General features: G+C 46.7%; 1 protein-coding gene across 1 annotated transcript in view; it reads right to left on the bottom strand.

The window, feature by feature from the left end:
• ZNF646 (zinc finger protein 646) overlaps positions 1 to 19043 on the bottom strand; it is a 30638-nt gene that overhangs the window by 8812 nt on the left and 2783 nt on the right. The window lies entirely within an intron of this gene.

The following is a 19043-nucleotide window of genomic DNA, read 5'->3' as shown; positions in this document are numbered from 1 at the left end:
AGGAGGTGGAAATCCACCTGCTGGCCAAGCAGCAGTAATCAGGTGTTGCTGCTCACAGTGAAGACTTGCTGCAGGTTTCTATTGGGAATGATAACACAGGGTTACTGCTGCTTGGCCAGCAGGCAGTTTTGTTCCTCCCAGTCCGACACTGTTGTAGAGTACCATATTTTTTCGGACTATAGGACCTTTTTCTCCCTGAAAGTGGAGAGGAAAAAGTCCCTGCGTCTTATAGTACAAATACAGGGAGTCCCAAACTGATCTGAGCAGCATGGATGGAGTTCATGAGAGGTCATGCCAGGCATTATGGAGTGGAAATTTGCTGCGGCCAATTCCATACCTATACATATCTAAGGAATAATAATAATAATAATAATAATAATAATAAAAAAAACCTTGGTGGTTAACCACTTCAAGTTCTTGGACGCGACTCTAGCAACCTAATTTGCCGTCATAAAGATTTCATTCCACCGTGCGCATGTGTGTGGCCCCGTTGTACATGCTCGTGCAAGCACCGGTTTAAAAGTGGATGATTACTCTACAGCAGCAATAATTAATTGAAAGAAGTTTAAAGTGACAAATAACTGAAAGGAGGAAAACACATGGTGGCAAATACAAACAATGCATATTGCCTGGCTGCACTGCAAGACTGAGGCAGTTGCTATTGATGATGGTTAACTGCACCAAGCGTTATTTATTCCAAATCCATCGTTTGTGCAGCAGCTGATGAGTGACACTGCTTGGCTAGCGGTCCGCCTGATGGATCAACTCAGCCAAGCAACTGCAGATTGCTTTGTCAACGCCGCTTGCCCTGCCCATCATGTGACATGTTGTCCCTCCGCCTCCCCGCATAACAAGAGAATGTACTGTCAGCTGTGCAGCCGACACAAGTCTGTATAGTTCGGACCAGCGTTGTTGCCTTTGGGATCATGCCCCGATTCCCACAACGGGCAACATCGGTCAGCCTGTGTGTAGAGGCCTTAAAGCGGATCCGAGATGATAAACTATAACAAGTAACTTGTCTATATAAGTTATCTAAAGTTTAGATAGTTTACACAGCATATCTAGCTGCAAACAGCTTCAACATTTTATGAATATTTATTCCTGTGATAAAATGAGAGCGGCCTTGTTCTGTTTGTCACATTGTCACAGGCTGAGAGCTGGAGATGCTATCAGCTTGCCTGTGTGTAAATTCAGTCCCCTCTCCTCCTACCCTCTGCCTCTGAAATCAATGGCTAGTAACACCTCCTCCTCCCCCTGCCTAGACTGATCTCCCATAAGCTCTTGCTACTGTCTGAAAATGCCAAGGCACTGTGAAAAGCTGTGGGCGAGGCTTGCTTAGTTTATAGGGAATTAGAGTATTAAAACAAAACAAGTATTTGGCTTGAGGAATGCCCTATAAACTATATGTAAGGAACACAATTATGCAATGAGTAAAAGTTTATCTAAGGGCCCGTTTCCACTATAGCAAATCTGCATGCGTTTCCTGCATGCAGATTCGCACAGCCAATACAAGTGGATGGGACTGTTTCCACTTGTCAGTTTTCCTGAGCGTTTTTCTGTGCAGGATTTTTCTGCACGGCAGAGCCCTCAGAATTCGCCTGCGTGTGGAATGCATGCGAATCGCCGCTAATGTATTTAATAGGGAAATCGGCTGCGGCTTTAGTATGCGAATTTTCATGTGAATTTGCATGGAAATCAATGGAAATGCACACCGGCACTGCCATGGTTAAAATTTGCATACTGAGTCATGCACTTGAAACAAAAAGAAGAACAACATCGCATACAGCGTCATTCATGCGAATTCGCATGAAAATTCGCATACACTCACATGCGAAATTTGCATCTGCATGCGAATTTTTACCGCACGATTCGCACCGCACAAGTGGAAACGGGCCCTAATACTTTTAGCCATAGACCCTGAACAAGCATGCAGGTCAGGCGCTCTGACTGAAATCTGACTAGATTAGCTGCATGCTGTTTTCTGGGGTGACTCAGATATTACTGCTGCCAGGCAACTGGTATTGCTTAACCCATTCAGGTTCCGTCGTTTTCACGTGAGAAATGTTCACCTCCCATTCATTAGCCTATAACTTTATCACAACTTATCACAATGCACTGATCTATATCTTGTTTTTTCCGCCACCAATTAGGCTTTCTTTGGGGGGTACATTTTGCTAAGAGCCACTTTACTGTAAATGCATTTTAACAGGAAGAATAAGAAAAAAATTGAAAAATTCATTATATCTCAGTTTTTAGCCATTATAGTTTTAAAATAATACACGCCTCCATAATTAAAACTCACGTATTGTATTTGCCCATATGTCCCGGTTATTACACCGTTAAAATTATGTCCCTATCACAATGTATGGCGACAATATTTTATTTGGAAATAAAGGTGCATTTTTTCCATTTTGCATCTATCACTATTTACAAGTTTAAAATAATAAAAAAAAAAAAATATAGAAATATTTCATCTTTACATTGATATTTAACCTTTTCGGGACCATGTGAATGAGATCCTACGCCGCACTTGTGGCTGTTCTAGCCTGATGCGGCGTAGGATCTACGCCGGCCCGCAATTTCCGCTCCCGACGCGATCGTGCGCACCCGGAGGTGGAGATTAAGCTGTCATATGACAGCCGACATCTCCCCCGAGTGATCAGCAGCCATCGCGTATGGCTGCTGATCACACGATCACTACGATCGCCGTCGGATCGTAGTGATCTGTTTGACAGCTGCGGCGGCAGGGGGGGGGGGGGGGGGGGAAGAAGAGGATCCACTCACCTCCCTGCCGTTCCAGCGACGATCGGCGCCCCCCTCTGCTCTGGCCGGCATCTCCGCTTCATCTGACGTCAGCGCCGGGTCCCGGCTTGACGACGTCATCAAGCCGCGACCCGGAACTGCTCGTCAGACAGAACGGAGATGCCGGCCGGAGAAGAGGGTCCCGTGCGGCTCATCGCTGGAGCCTGGAAGGTAAGTGAAGGCTGCGGGCAGAAGGGGGAGGCACAGGCCACCATGGGGGACACCACTCTAGCCAGCCACACACGGGATCCGGCCGCCTGACCCCCCCAAACGCGCGCACCCCCTTCCCGCGCAAAATGCCTGGTCCTTAAGGGGGGTAGGTGGCCGGTCCTGAAAAGGTTAAAAAGGTTTAGACCCTTAGGTAAATATTTACATGTTTTGTTTTTTTTATTGTAATTGTTTTTTTTTTTTTTATAGTAAACATTTTATTTGGGTAGTTTTGGGAGGGTGGGAGGTAAACAATAGATTTATAATGTAAGTGTGTGTTAATTTGTATTTTTTTTTCTTACAGGTGTAGTATTACTTTTTGGCCACAAGATGGCGGCCATGAGTTTGTTTACATGACGTCACTCTAAGCGTAACACACGCTTAGAGTGACTCATCGGAGAGGGAACGGCCAGAAAAGGCGCAGCTTCCGAGAGAAGCTGTCGCTTTTTCAGCGGGGGAGAGGAATCAATGATCGGGCACCATAGCCCGATACACTGATTGCCTGGCTACCCAATCCACGGCCGGGAGTGCGCGTGCACGCGCGCGATCGGCCGTGGGTGCGCGTGGTAGCGCGCATGGTTCCTGGACGTAGCAACTACGTCCAGGAACCAAAATAGGTTAAAGAAAACCTGAACTGAGAATTAAAAGTCAAAATAAGCATACACAAGTCATACTTTCCTTCCATGTAGTGTACTCCTCAGTGTCTTTCTCCTGTCCCGCGTCCTGTTTGTTCACTGTGATCAAGGGAATTTTCCGTCCTCCATTTTCAAAATGGCCATTACCCATAACAGCTTTCTGGTCAGCACACAGTTAAACTGTAACATCGCCCACTTGAGCCATAGGGAAACATGGCCATTACCTGGTACATCAGTTTTTCTCTCAGCTATAACTGACAGCAACTGATATATTTCAGATCTGACAAAATATTGTCAGAACTGGAGGGGATTAGCGTCAGAAGAAAATGGTGAGCCTCTGAGAGGAAGTGATGGTAAGGTAACTATGTAATGTTCATTTGAAGTTACCTCATGTGTTTATTTTAAATATTTTTACTCAGTACAGGTTCTCTTTACGGGCTCGTTTCCACTAGTGCGGCGTGCGTCTCGTAGACGCACACCGGCACTGAGCGGGTGGGATCGCATGCGAATCCCATGAGCCGTGCCATGCACGGCTATGGGAATCGCAGCCTCCGCCGCAAATTCTGTAGGGGGTTTCGGCCGAATCGCTACTGCAAGCGATTTGTCTGGCGGCACAGTTATCCCCTATGTTAGAGTTTCCCCGCACGATGTGCCTGGGGGAAAACTCTGCGGATTCGCAGCCGTTTCCGCGATAGTGGAAACGGGCCCTAAAAGAAAATAAATATGGCACCCTCTGTATTCCTCTCGTCTCAGGTGTGCAGCCTCTTAGAGGATACTGAGTGGTTCCTGAATCCCACATAAGCCTGTGGAGCGGGCGTTGGAGAGCTGTGCGTGTTTATGAGCTCTCTGTGATGACAGCATGTTCCCAGGCTGTACACAGCTCCTGTGATCAGGGAGATTAGGGGATCAGAGCTCACAGCACTGATGAAAGGGATGCAGATGCCTCTACCTGCCCTCTAGTTTTATATCTCCTCTGCTAGTGAAAACACATCAGCTGTGACCGGCGCACCCAACTTACGCAACTCCACAATGCTGCATTCCAAGCCCACAGACCCTGCGCTGTATGAAGGATAATCATTGTGCCCATGGGGGAGGCTGCTAATATAACAGGCCTGGGCATTACACAACACGCAAAACATACAAGTCATTACTAAAGAGGACCTGTAGTGGAAATAGCAGAATTAATAACATTGCTTCTTTTTTTACAATATTCAATGCCCATTGTAAAATCTTTCCTCTCCCTGATCCTATCCCAGTCTAAAATGTATCACTGTTGGTGACATCTTTAGTTCTGCCAGATGATCTGTACGGAATGTTCGTTAGCGAGTTTTATTTGGTGGTGGAACCGCACTCAATTGGCCAAACCCTCTCCAAGGGTGAGACATGCAGCACCTTCCACCTGGGTACAGAATCAAAGTTGATTTAAAGCGCAACTGAAATAATAATAATTTTGGTACTGTGCTCTATGCAAAGAGGGAGATACTGGTTGCTTGGCAGTTGGAAAAAGTCATCATTTCCCACAATGCAACGAGGTTCACAGACAAACAGTCAAAACCTTGGTCATGACATCACACTCTGGGAGGGGTTTCACCACAATATCAGCCATACATACACCCACTAAAAAGCGCAAAGCACTATCGCAATCACTAGCGATTTGTGATAGGTTTTTGCAAGCGATTTTGGGAGCGTTTTCCCTGCTCTAATACATTACAATGAAAACGCTCCCAAAATGCGGCATGTCCTGCAATTGCCTTCATCACATTCGCTCTAGTGGAATCGGTTTCATCCATTTGCATTGGCAGAGCGTTTAGGGAAATAGCTAGAAAGCGCCCCCTAAACACTCCAAAACTTTGCTCCAGTGGGTTCCAGGCCTAAAATAGGCCACCCCCTCCAAAAATAAAATAAAAATTATGAATGCATGGAGAAGGAAGAAAAAAATAAATAAATAAATCACTGAAGTCTATGGGAAAGTCGCCTCTGCAGCTCCGGGCTGCCCTCTTCTGGCAGCCTTAGGGAAATGCACTGACTGCAGCTGCCTTTGTGGCTGGCTTCACGTTATTGTTCAGGAAATGTAAGCAGGTGAGTAAATGTGAGATGTGTCAGCTCTGTGAGAGCGTGTTTACTCCACACAAACATCCCGCTGAGGGCAGAGCTACAGCAAACACAGCCAGAGGCACAACCCTGCTCTGTGAATGGAGGCAGCAGCCAGTAACATCCCCATGTCAGGAGTACGCAAAGAGTGCTGAGAATGAGGGGGGAGCTCCCTAACAGGGAGGCAAAGCAGACAGATAACCCCCCTCCCAAACTAGCCATCCTGAGGGTGGATCTGTCCATACTGTAGTCAGACAAGTATTAAAATGCCAGCAGTTTCCCACCATTCCTGGTGTCGGGGGAGCACCAACAAAAATCCAGACAGGTGTTTAAGTACCGTACACGTAACCAGCACGATTTTAAGGACACACGAAGTGACAATAAACTAATGTAATAAACAATTGTATCCATCTTCCTTCTCCTAAAAATGACTTAAGAAATTCCACAATTTCATTTTATGTTTAAACCTGCTTTTTAAGTTTTTACTGTTTTATAGTTTTGCTCATTGACACATTCATTGAAGTATGCCAGAGCTAAAATCTAGGAACTATTGACTATCTCTTTCCTGCTCTCAGAAGCCATTTTCTGCTAGGAAAATGTTTTATAGTTGGAATTTCTTATCAGTGAGGGTCACACTGTAGTCACTTTCTGTCTGAGTCAGCCACTTACACAGCGGATATTTAACTCTTTTCAGAAAGAAAGAAAGAAAAAAAACCAGCATAGTCATGTGTGTGCTAGGCACTGTACATACACATGTCTATCTCATGTCACATGACTCCTCGGGTATCCTTTAAAGTGATCCCGAGCCAAAGGTTCAAAATCCGAGCCATACCTTAACTAGTAGCCGACCGTGTCATGCCAAGGGCGTGGCGGCAGCCCCAGGACCGCCTAACGCCGATCGGTGTAAAGTCCTGGGGCTTTGTTTTGCAGGAGATCGCGCACATCTCCTGCTTGGTGGGCAGAGCCGAGCTCCGCCTTCAGTCTCCAAGCGGCCGCTCAGGAGACTGTTAGACGGCGAAACCGCCGTCTAATTACTGGTACAGCGCTGCGATCTACAGCACTGCGATCTCCCCTTTTGAGGCACAGAGGTGATCGGCTGTCATAGGCTGAAGCCTATGACAGCTGATCACGGGATTGGCTGGCAGGGGGGAGGGGGGGAATTACATTAGTAAGAAAAAAAAACAGCTTTTTTAATAAAAAAAATAAATAAATAAATAACCCCCCCCCAAAATAAAACATATGGGGAGCAATCAGACCCCACCAACAAAGAGCTCTGCAGCTTTAAGGCCCTGCAGCTTAGCCTTAAAGCTGCAGTGGCCAATTTAATGGAAAATGGCCTGGTCTTTAGGGGGGGGGGGTTTAATACTGCGGTCCTCAAGTGGTTAAAAGAGGGAAGTCTCAGGATGCTAGTATTGCGGCTTCCCTCGCCGATTTGAAGCCTCCCCGTTGCTGAGCGCCCTCCTCCACATCGGGGCCGCACAGCTCTTCCTCCTGAAACGTGGCCGTGCGAGCCCGCCCACACAGTAGCACTGATCCCGTGGCTCCGGCTTGCTGCAGATGCATGCGCGGGCTTGGTCAGCTATTGCACAGCCATGCTGGAGGGGAGAGGAGCTGCACATCCCTGATTGGATTAGCGACAATGCCTTTTGGGGAGCCACGCTCAGTGACGGGGGACACCAGGGAAGGAAGCCTCAATAGGATCCTGAGGCTTCCCTCTCTTTAAGCATCTAATTTTGTAGAACAAAAGTGAACACCGCTCACTACCCCACCTATTCGGCCAGAAGCCGGATCACGGGCAGCCAAACCCCACGGCCTTCAGCTCAGGGACTCTTTCAAGGACACCTGAACTAAGAGGGATATGGAGGCTGCCATATTTATTTCCTTTTAAAAAATGCACATTGCCTGGCTGACCTGCTGATCCTCTGCCTCTAATACATTTAGCGGTAGATCCTAAACAAACACGCAGATCAGAAGTTTGACAAGATTAGCTGCATAGTTGTTTCAGGTGTGTGATTCAGACACTACTGGTGCATGAAAGATCAGCAGGACTGCCAAGTAACCTGGTATGGTTTAAAATAAATATTGCAGCCTCCATATCCCTTCCACTCCAGGTGTCCTTTAACCTTCCCAGCGTTCAATTTCCCCAGGATTTCTGTGCAAACAGTGATAAAATTTATTTTTAAAACTTTTTTTTCCCTGTAACTTGCCAAAATGTGTCAAGCAAGGGTCTAGTATACAGTGCAGGAGAGTATTGATGTGTATGCATGTTTATACTGTTCACAGCATGTTTTTTTGAACGGACATTTCTGTCCATACCGCTAGGGAGGTTAAAGTGGTGGCCCTATGGGAAATGGTTACGATGCAGTACAAAGCTATGCAGATCTTCGATAAAATGCCGTTACTGCCAAATGACATCCACGTACCTGGCAGGATCAATCGTGGCACAAAGTGGCATTTCAGCTTACATCCAATGAAATGTCCTGGCTCCAAGGTTTTTTCTTCTATTACATTTGAGGTTTACATCATATTGAATACGTAAGATTGGCTCATAGCGGGATTGGCTCACAGTGGTCACAGGGTCAGAAGCCAATGAAATAGTCTCCTGACCGGCTCACGAAGCTCTGCTGTCATACCCACAGCAGGGCGAGTGGGCTGCAGCGGCGCATTCTCCGGGGAAGTTGAAATCTACGCCCTGGCAGGAATAACAGCCCCCAAACAGGGCGTAGATTTCAACGCAGTCCTCAAGCGGTTAAAAAGTCAGCTAGCAGATGGCCTCCTGTAAGGTGGCAATACATTACTTGATGGCCACCAGATCCCTCTCTGATTGAATCTGACCAGAGAGGAATCACCTGACCGCATGAAATCTACCTAGCATTACTGCCTCCCGCCCCCCTTCCCCCATGTAATGTGTCCCCCAGGTGTATGGCGAGTGTGGAAGTGGCACACCTCCTCCAATGTCCCATGTCTTTCCAACGTTGCCAGTAACGGCATGACCTTGCTGGATGTACGTGTGACGGGGTCATGTGGTACAGGGGGCAAGCGGCAAGAGGGACCATTTGCTGCGGACAGGCTTGCAATGTAGTTATCTGCAAGCCTGTCCGCAGCAAATGGTCCCTCTTGCCGCTAATTGGAAGCCTCCAGGCACCCTTCACAGCTACATATTGAGGCCCAAAAAAAAAAAAATTAAAATTAAAAGTGTAATATTGAGCACCCTAAGGCCCCCCCCCCCCCCCCAGTGGCCAAATTTCCATGTTATGCCGCTATGTGCGGCTTTAATCATTGGCGCCTAGGCGACGCCCTTTTATCATGTTTCGGCAGCCACCTGCATTGCCTGCAGCATCAGATGTAAACAAGGCCTAAAGTCTGCACATGCCCAGTAGAGCGAAATGTTCAGGCGTTGAGGAAAAAAAAAAAAAAGCCAAGCTTACCTCGGGTAATGTCTTTTCCAGTAGTCCGAGTGACAGCACCCCTCCTATGAGACTTGTCTCCCTCCTAAACTTTGGACAGGAAGCTAGAAGATACAAATTTGCATAACAGGCAGGCAGGAGTAGTATATAAAGATGTTACCCACCAAAGGTATCCAGTTATAAAAAAAGACACGGACAACATATGCTGCTGAAACAATACTTTAATTATCCCCTCTAATAGGGTGGGCCGGAGGGGTGCTGTCACTCGGACTACTGGAAAAGACATTACCCGAGGTAAGCTTGGCTTTCCCAGAACGTCCTCCTGACAGCACCCCTCCTATGAGACGATAAACAAGAACATTATACACTAGGGAGGGACTACTGCCTGCAACACTTTTCTTCCAAATGACAGATCAGTATTGGCTAATAAGTTTAGTCTATAATGTTTCACAAACGTATTTTGGCTGGACCAGGTGGCCGCTCTGCAAATCTGCTCTATCGAGGCGCCTGCCCTCTCTGCCCAAGATGTTGATACGCCTCTTGTGGAGTGAGCTTTAATTGAGGTTGGTAAAGGTCTCCCTTGAGCCCGATAAGCCGCAGTGATAGCTTGTCTGATCCATCTTGCAATTGATGGTTTAGAGGCTTGCCTTCCTTTGAATTTCCCCGCAAACAGCACCAACAAGGCATCTGATTTTCTCAAAGATACAGTCCTTTCCAGATAATGAAGGATACACCTTCTAACATCCAAACAATGAAGTTTCTTCTCCTTCTCATTCGTTGGTTTATCACAGAATGATGGCAGAAAGATCTCCTGAGATCGATGAAATTTTGAAGACACTTTAGGAAGGAATGCAAAGTCTGGACGCAGAGTAATCCTATCCTCTGAGATAGTACAATAAGGTTGCTTAATGGATAAGGCCTGAAGTTCGCTGACTCTCCTGGCTGTGGTGATTGCCAGAAGAAAGGCCGTTTTCAACGTCAGAAGTTTATCCGGAATCTGATCCAGAGGCTCAAAGGGATGTTCACAAAGACTCTGCAACACGATATTCAAGTCCCAAGGAGGCACCTTAGATATCACCACCGGCCTGAGACGTTTAATTCCCTGAAAAAAACGAAGAAAAAACTCTTCCTGAGCTAATCTTCTTTCTAAATATACACTTAAAGCTGCTGTCTGAACCTTAAGAGTACTGGCACTTAATCCCATGTGAAATCCATCCTGAAGAAACTCCAGAGCTGAGGCGGAAAGTGTAGGATCATTCTCCTTTCTAGTACACCATTCACAGTAAATGTTCCATGTTTTTTGATAAATCTGCCTCGTAACCTTCTTGCGGGATTGTATTAACGTCTCAGAAAGTCCATCCGAAAACCACTTTGATTTCAGGATTCCCCACTCAACCTCCATGCTGAAAGGTGAAGGCGCTTGAGGTCCGGGTGAAGAACTGGGCCCTGCGACAACAGATCTGTTCTGAGTGGAAACAATATTGGTTGACATATTGCTAACTTCTGTAACAGAGCAAACCATGGTCTTTTCGGCCAGAAAGGTACTATGAGGATTACTTGTGCTCTGTCCTGCATAATTTTGTTCAGAACCCTTGATATTAGAGGTATTGGAGGAAATGCATACACCAGGTTCAACCTCCACTCTATGGAGAAGGCGTCTATCTGCCACGGATTGTCCTTTGGATACAGGGAGCAAAAGTTTTGACACTTTGAATTTTGCCTCCTTGCGAATAAGTCTACTGCAGGAATGCCCCATGCCTGACTGATCTGAACAAATACTTCTGGATTCAGAGACCACTCGTCCTGTAATATCGCTGACCTGCTGAGATAGTCTGCTACAACATTGCAAGTCCCCTTCAGATGAATCGCCCTGATGGAAGATAAGCTGTTCTCTGCCCAATGCAGAATTCTTGCTGTCTGAGACCACAACCGAGGACTTCTTGTCCCTCCCTGATGATTCAGGTAAGCCACTACACTGCTGTTGTCGGACCTGATCAGGACGTGACAGTGCTTGATCTGATCCTTGAAGAATTGAAGGCCTCTCCATACTGCTTCCAGTTCTCTGCTGTTGGAGGATCGTCTTGCCATTGTACTGGACCACTGACCCTGTGCTGGAAGAGAGTCCATGTGAGCGCCCCACCCCCATGTACTGGCATCCGTCGTTATGATTCTTTGAACTGGAAAAAACCACATGCGACCTTCTGACAGGTGAGACAGTTCCTGCCACCAGTTTAATGACACTTTTACACTGTATGGGATCAGAATCTTCCTTTCTAGGGCTGAAATAGCCCTGTTCCAGCTCCTTAATATCCACAACTGCAGGGTCCTGGCATGGAATTGACCCCATTGTACTGCAGGGAAGACTGAGCTTAACAGACCGAGTAATGCCATGGCTTTTCTTATACTGATGGCTCTTGATTCCTGAAAAGAAAGAACAGAATTAAGTACTGCCGAAATTTTCCTTTCTGGGAGAAAAACTCTTTCTTGGCGGGAGGAAAAAATAAATCCCAGATATTCCATAGACTGGCTGGGTATTAGTGCAGATTTTGACCAGTTAATTAACCAGCCTAAAGACTCTAGACTGTCAATGCATAATTTAACCTGATCACTTACAGACTGTAAAGAATTACCCCAAATTAGTAAATCATCTAGGTAAGCAATGATGTTAATGGATCTACACCTTAAGACTGCCAATACTTCTGCCATCACCTTTGTGAACAGCCAAGGGGATGAAGCTAGCCCAAAAGGTAACACATTAAATTGGAAATGTCTTACCTCTTCTTGAAGGTGAATTGCAAATCTTAGGAACTGCTGGGACTCTAGATGGACTGGCACATGCAGGTAGGCATCTTTGAGGTCCAGAGAAGCTAGAAAACAGTCTTTTTGCAACAGGGTTATTACAGAATTCACATTGTCCATTCGAAACTTCCTGTATTTTACGGCCTTGTTCAACCCCTTTAAATTTAGAATAAATCTGAAGGCTCCCTGAGGCTTTTTTATCAGAAAAACTGGTGAGTAGAACCCTTGGCCTCTCTGGCAGGATGGTACTTCTCTGATCACTCTTTTCTCCAGAAGGGAAACCACTTCCTCCTGTAACGCCTCTCTTTGGTCTGTTGACCTTGGTTGCGGAGTTACCACATACTGCTGGGGTGGGGGATATTCGAATTCTATTCTGTACCCTTCCAATATTATTTTCAAGAGCCACTGACTTGTGAACCGCTGGCACCACGTTTCGTAGTAGTGGGAAAGCCTTCCCCCTACTGGAATACTGGCGTCATTGCTTATTGGGTTGGTTGGGCCGGGGAAAAAGAGCCTTCCCTTTTTGGTTTCTACTTGGAATCCACTTTTTCCTAGGTGGGATCTTTGCCTCAGGTTCCCTGTTGCCACTGCGAGCTGGGCCCTTGTACTGAAAAGCTCTCTTTTTTGTCGGAAAATTTTTCTTATAGTCTGAGGTTCTTTCTAGCGTCTGGTCTAGCTTTGAACCAAATAACAGCTCACCTTCACAGGGTAAACCACATAACTTGGAGCGAGACGAATTGTCCCCCTGCCAAGTCTTCACCCATATGCCTCTCCTTGCCGAGTTAACAAGGGCAGTTGTTCTGGCTGTTAATTTAACCGTATCATCCGCTGCATCTGTTAAGTAATTAGTAGCATTAAATAAATTTGGAAAGTCCTCTAAAATCTCTTCTCTGGGCACCCCCGAAGCTATCTTAGACTGAGTCTGCGTGAGCCAAGCTTTAAGGGATCGTCCCACTGCCGTGGATGCCACTGCTGGCTTAAATGTTAAAGATGCTGACTCCCATGCCCTACGCAACAGATTGTCCATCTTCTTATCAATCGGGTCTTTTAAATTGCCAAAGTTCTCAAACTGCAAATCGGATCTTCTGGACACCCTTGAAAACGATGGGTCCAGTTTGGGAACCGGACCCCAGAATTTTTGATCATCAGGACTGAAAGGATAACGACGAGAAAGAGACTTGGGCCAAAACGCCCTCCTTTCAGGGTCATCCCACTCCTTCCCAATCATTGACTTTAGAGAGGAATGGACTGGGATGAAGCAATTCTGGGGTTCCGCCAAACTCACGTACATCTGATCCAAGGGGGTCAAGGATTTTCGCTCCACTGTTATACCCATAGTGCTCTGCATAGCAGACAACAAGTCCTTCATTAAGTTAGGTGCAAAAGCGAACTTCTGAGGAACCTCTGGGTTCTCCTCCTCTTCTCCAGAAATTTCCTCTAAAGATGAAATTTCTCCTTCCTCTCCTGATAATTCTGAATCCCCTGACTCATTATCCTTCCTTTTACGTTTAGCTGCAATTTGATGCGGTGAAGTGGGAACCTGTAAGGCTTCCCCCACCTCAATCACCAGGGCTGGAGGATTTCCGTCTAAAGGAGCAGGTATAGCACCAGTAACAGAGGCTGAAGTAGAAGGAACTGCAGACTCCGCCAATGTAGAATCCTTTATCTCTTTAATGGCCGAGGCCATCTCAGACCGCATCCACCCCATCAAGTCCTTAAACACCACTGGGGATTCCTCTTTGACTACTTTCTCTCTACATGACTGGCAAAGTTTCTTTGTAGAGGAAGAATAGAAGCGTGAGTTACACATAACACAGCGTTTCTCAGTTCTGCCCGAAGCTTGTCCACCTTGAGTTTGCTGAGACACCGATTTCTCCTTATCACTTTTTGAGGGTTTAGGCTAAAAAAGAAATAAAGAGACTATCAGCCTTACAAGGTGGACCCAGACACTTACAAACAGCCCTCTCAAAGCCTGATAACCTCTAGCTCACCAGAGAGGGGATAGCGCCAGACTCCGCAGAAGTCAGAGGAGAAGGGCCTACAGCGTCCTCCATGATCACCGACAGCAATGGTGATCGTGGCTCAACATATACACCCCGCCGCGGCCCCTGCCGCTGCCGTCAGCTGACACGTCATGCGGGACGCATGCGCATGACGTCACATCCGCCCGGAACTTCCGGTATGCGCTCCTGCCGCCATAAAGCTTCTGCATCTCTGGGAGAAGCCTCCTCCACGCTGTGCGCTGGACCAGCCGAGTCCCCTGCTCAGCCTTAGTATGCCCGCGCTGCACCGCTGCCCTCGCCGCCTGACGTAGTAGCACTGGAGACCTCTCAAAGCGTCCCGTCCGGGACAGGAAAAACAACTGGATACCTTTGGTGGGTAACATCTTTATATACTACTCCTGCCTGCCTGTTATGCAAATTTGTATCTTCTAGCTTCCTGTCCAAAGTTTAGGAGGGAGACAAGTCTCATAGGAGGGGTGCTGTCAGGAGGACGTTCTGGGAAAAGGGGGAAGAAGAAATGCACGAATATCTTCGTTCCACTGGGCATGCACAAAACTTACTTACGCATGCCCATATGAAAAACCACAGAAACATTCCGCCCCGCACTGGAACAGTGGGGTGCGAGATATACTGAAAGCCTCTGGAATAACGAAAAGCTTCCCTCAACCGGGGTAATTATCTATTTCTTTCCCCTCATTTTAAAATTACTCCAGGATAGCCTGATGGCCCTTTCACACCGGCGCGGTATTTTTACTGCAAGCCACCGCTGGGCAATAAAAGTCTATGGAGATTTTCAATCTGCCAAGTGTCTTTATCGATGCATCCCCGACGCAGGGGCAGAACTACGTTAACGTGCATCTTCCGTGTCGGCCCGGAAGTCATGTTAGTCTATGGTGAGACTCTAGAATTTAATTACCGACGTGACGTTGTGGCGCACAGGCGTATTTTTAAATACACTTCCGTATACCCCTAAGTAGGAAGTTACCGTAAGCACGTGCCACTGCTTGGCCCAATGCTAGGTGGGGAATACCGTGTAGTAACCAGGTATTCCCCAAAGGCCCGTTTCAATAGAAGCGAGGCACCGGATCACTCAAGCCAGTTTACAATGTGAAACAGACCTTAAAGGAATACTATCGATTGAAACGACTTTTTTTTAATACTCTATATTAGTGTACACATTACCACTAGTGCTAGGGGCACTTTATTTATTCACCTAGGTCTCTCTCTCGCTATCCCTGCTTAAAAAATCATTTCTCACACAGCTCATAGTAGTTTGGGTCACCCTGAGCTGCTTGGTTACTCTGTCACACAGCTCACAAATAGATTTCACTGTGTCACTCACAGCATGCAGGAGACATGAGGAGAAATAGGCTGATCTGAGGTGGTAACAGGTAACTAAATGAGCTGCAATATTGCTGGAATATAACAAGCTATAACACTAGTCTGTGTTTACACTCAGACTGGCTGCCTGCTTGAGGTGATTCACTCCAGGCTGCATCCACTTTACAAGCTGCTGAGAGGGGCAGACCACTGTCTACAATTAGCATTATTAGTATCTTTATCAGTCAAGAGAAGCAAAGATAATAAACACACATTGCTAGAATCTTTAACCCCTTACCACCATATCAACAAGATTCTTTCAGCAAGGTGATAATTAAACTATAAACTGAGGAGTTGATAGCATCTCCCCTGTGCAGAGATATGGTCTAGCCCTCTGGGAGCTCAGTATAATGCTGGATCCACACGGTGCGTTCGCGCACTCGATTTCCCGCACGATTCCCGTCGATTTGTTTATTTCCAACATGTCCGATTTGGATTTCGATGGATCGTTAGGTCGATTCGGCATACTTTGCATGCGAATCGACCTAACGATCCATCGAAATCCAAATTGGACATGTTGGAAATAAACGAATCGACGGGAATCGAGCGGGAAATCGAGTGCGCGAACGCACCGTGTGGATCCGGCATTAGATACATTTTGTATCCAACACTGACGCCAAAACTGACGGAGGATTTTACAGCTGAGAGGAACAGCTGTGTGAGGAATCAAATTGCTCCTAGTACTTGCCCTAATGTGTGCTACAACATACAGCATTTAAAAATAAATGCATACATCGATAGTATTCCTTTAAGATAAATCGTTAAATGACTTGTTCGATATACTCTAAAGCACTCAACCATCCCCCTTTCCTCAACTAAGGCTGGTGAGTCGATTATTCCTGCTGATTTGATTACTTCCACATCCACTCCCCCCAAAAACAATCTTTGATAAAATTTGGAGACTTTGATTGAAATGGTGGCTCGGCATTCTGATAAGCCCTGGAAGAACGGGCGGGGGAGTGCTGGCTGCATATCGATGCTGCAATCTAATGGAGTGGACGAGGAGGTCACTACTACGGGATGATTGCTTGCCAGTTTCGGGCAGTTACGGATCAAGGTATGGCTACTGTAATGATCTCCTTGCTGGCCTCATGCACGGATCTGTATAAAGGCATTTACACACTGGAGGGTTACGTTGTGCTAGTACAGGGCTGGACACATTCCAGGAGCCAGCTGTGGGTCCATGGGAAGGCTGCCTGCTTTCAATGTTTGCTGTCCTGCCACTTGCAGCTCCAACTTGCCAGATCGGTTTGTTTGCCATGTGCTGCTCAGTGTTCCTCCCCCCTCCTCCCCGACCACATAGCATGGCTCGGAGCTCTAGCAGAGGAGAGTGAAAAGAGCACCAAGCCTTGCACTGCACTCCACGCTGCTGCCAACACTTAAGGAGGAAACCTGCAGTCAGAATTCTAAGGGTTTACAGCTGGATCAAACTCAATCCAGGCAGGCTGAACCCACTAAATAATTGAGGTGTTCTACGGTGGCAGAAGGGAGTATGTATCAGTGTGACAGGGCTGGTGACCGCTAAAGTAGAATATTGCTAATTAAGTTACTATGCAGTACCTGGCACCTATGAAACCTTAAAGAGACTCCGTAACAAAAATTGTATCCTGTTTTTTTATCATCCTACAAGTTCCAAAAGATATTCTAATGTGTTCTGGCTTACTGCAGCACTTTGTACTATGACAGTCTCTGTAATAAATCAATGTATCTTTCCCCGGTCAGCCTGTGTCTGGAAGGCTGCCAAGTTCTTCAGTGTTGTGGTTCTGCTATGAACTCCCCCTTCCAGGCCCCTCTCTGCACACTGCCTGTGTACTATCTAGATTAGGGCAGCTTCTCATCTTTTACAAGCTGGATAAATAGTCCTCTGAGCTGGCTGGGCTTTCACATACTGAGGAATTACAGACAAAGGCAAAGCTGTTTGCAGGAAGAAACGAGCAGCCTGAAACTTCAGTGCATGAGAACTGCAGGGGGAAAGAAACACACAAATGATCTCTTGAGATTCAAAAGGAATGCTGTATACAGCCTGCTTGTGTATGGATGTATTTTCTATGTGTGGACATACTGTACATCAACCTACTTCCTGTTTTGGTGGCCATTTTGTTTGTTTACAAACAAACTTTTTAAAACTGGTTTTTAACCACTTTTAATGCGGCGAGGAGCGGCGAAATTGTGTCAGAGGGTAATAGGAGATGTCCCCTAACGCACTGGTATGTTTACTTTTGTGTGATTTTAACAATACAGATTCTCTTTAACTATCCGTTATAAGTGCCTCCCCCCTCCACACACACTATAAATGCCTAAAAATACCACCTACCTAAAGTGCCTAACCTTGACACACCCCCCCCCCCCTTCCTCCATAAATGGTGCAGTATGTCATAAATGATAGAAGAAGCAAAAAATATAGACAGAGGGTACTCACAAAAGGAGGTTGCAAAAGGGGCAACCAACCACTGCAGGCAGGTGGAGATCAATAAACCCGACTCCACTCGGAGATGGTTGCACTTTGAGGAAATAGCCCTAGGGGCCCGTAAACTGGGTCTAAGGATATCCCCTACCCTGAGATGGGGGGAAAGGGGACAAAAAGGCGCCCAGAAAATGATAAAATAAAGTTTGAGGTGGCTTACCTCAGAGGAGACAAATTCTGATAAAAATGGACTAATAGCACTAGCAACGCGTTTCATAGTTCCCTGCCCACTTCCCCAGGCAAAATTAAGTGCCTCTTCAGGCTAATTGCTCCCTTGACATCCTTCGCCTCCTGGATTGTCCAGTAGAAGCCTCGATATTTCTGCAAGTCGAGGCGTACTGCGCATGTGCGGTAAACGATGGGGCGCACACAACCAGGCATGCGCAATACGCCTCAACTTGCAGAGATACCAGGGCTTCAACCGGATCATCCAGGAGACAGAGGGGGGGGGGGGCAGCGAGGGAGTAATTAGCTTGTAGGAAGCTGTGTATAGATAGATATATATTTTTTCCCCATAGGTACACTTTACCTTTTCCAGACCGGACGACCCTGGCTGCTTTAAGACCAGAGCTGTCCATGCCCTTTTAGGTGCAGGGTTTGGCTCACAGTAATCACTGGTTCAGAAGCCAATGAAATCGGCTCCTGCCCAATCTACAGAAGCTCTGCTGTCAGAGTGACAGTAGTGCACGCGGGTACAGTGTAGCGGACATCAGCAGGAAGAGTGAGCGGTGCACGGCAAGAATGATTCTACATCCTAGCAGGGATAACAGCTCCCAAACAGGGCATACATTTCAATCAAGTTTAACTTATCTGGTGCTCCTACCAATCCCCTGCAGCCACCCTGTCACTAAGCGTCCCTCCAGTCACCTGCAGCAAACCCTTCTCCGGCCGACTGTCAATGGGCCACTACACATGCACAACCGCACACGTCCTTGATCATTCTGATGCCGGGAGCGTTCTGCGCATTGCCAGTAAAGATTTTTTTTCATACTACGCATGCGCAGAGCACTCCCGCCCACAGGAGCAAGATTAGGAGCATGGACCGGAGCCGCGCATCAGAACGAAACTGACTTGCTGCGAGGGACTGGAGGATCGTTCAGTAACGGCGCAGGCACAGAAAGTCTGCGGGGGGGGGGGGGGGGGGTAGTAGAAGCCCTAGGTAAACTTTTTTTTTTTTTTTACTACAGTTAAGGGTTCATGTTAAAGAAATGCATAATAATAGATAACTATGGCAGCAAAATGCCTAGATCACCAA

Source organism: Hyperolius riggenbachi, chromosome 7 (genome assembly GCF_040937935.1).
Source record: "Hyperolius riggenbachi isolate aHypRig1 chromosome 7, aHypRig1.pri, whole genome shotgun sequence".
In the NCBI taxonomy this organism is placed as follows: Eukaryota; Metazoa; Chordata; class Amphibia; order Anura; family Hyperoliidae; genus Hyperolius; species Hyperolius riggenbachi.
This window is presented reverse-complemented; position numbering and strand designations above follow the sequence as displayed.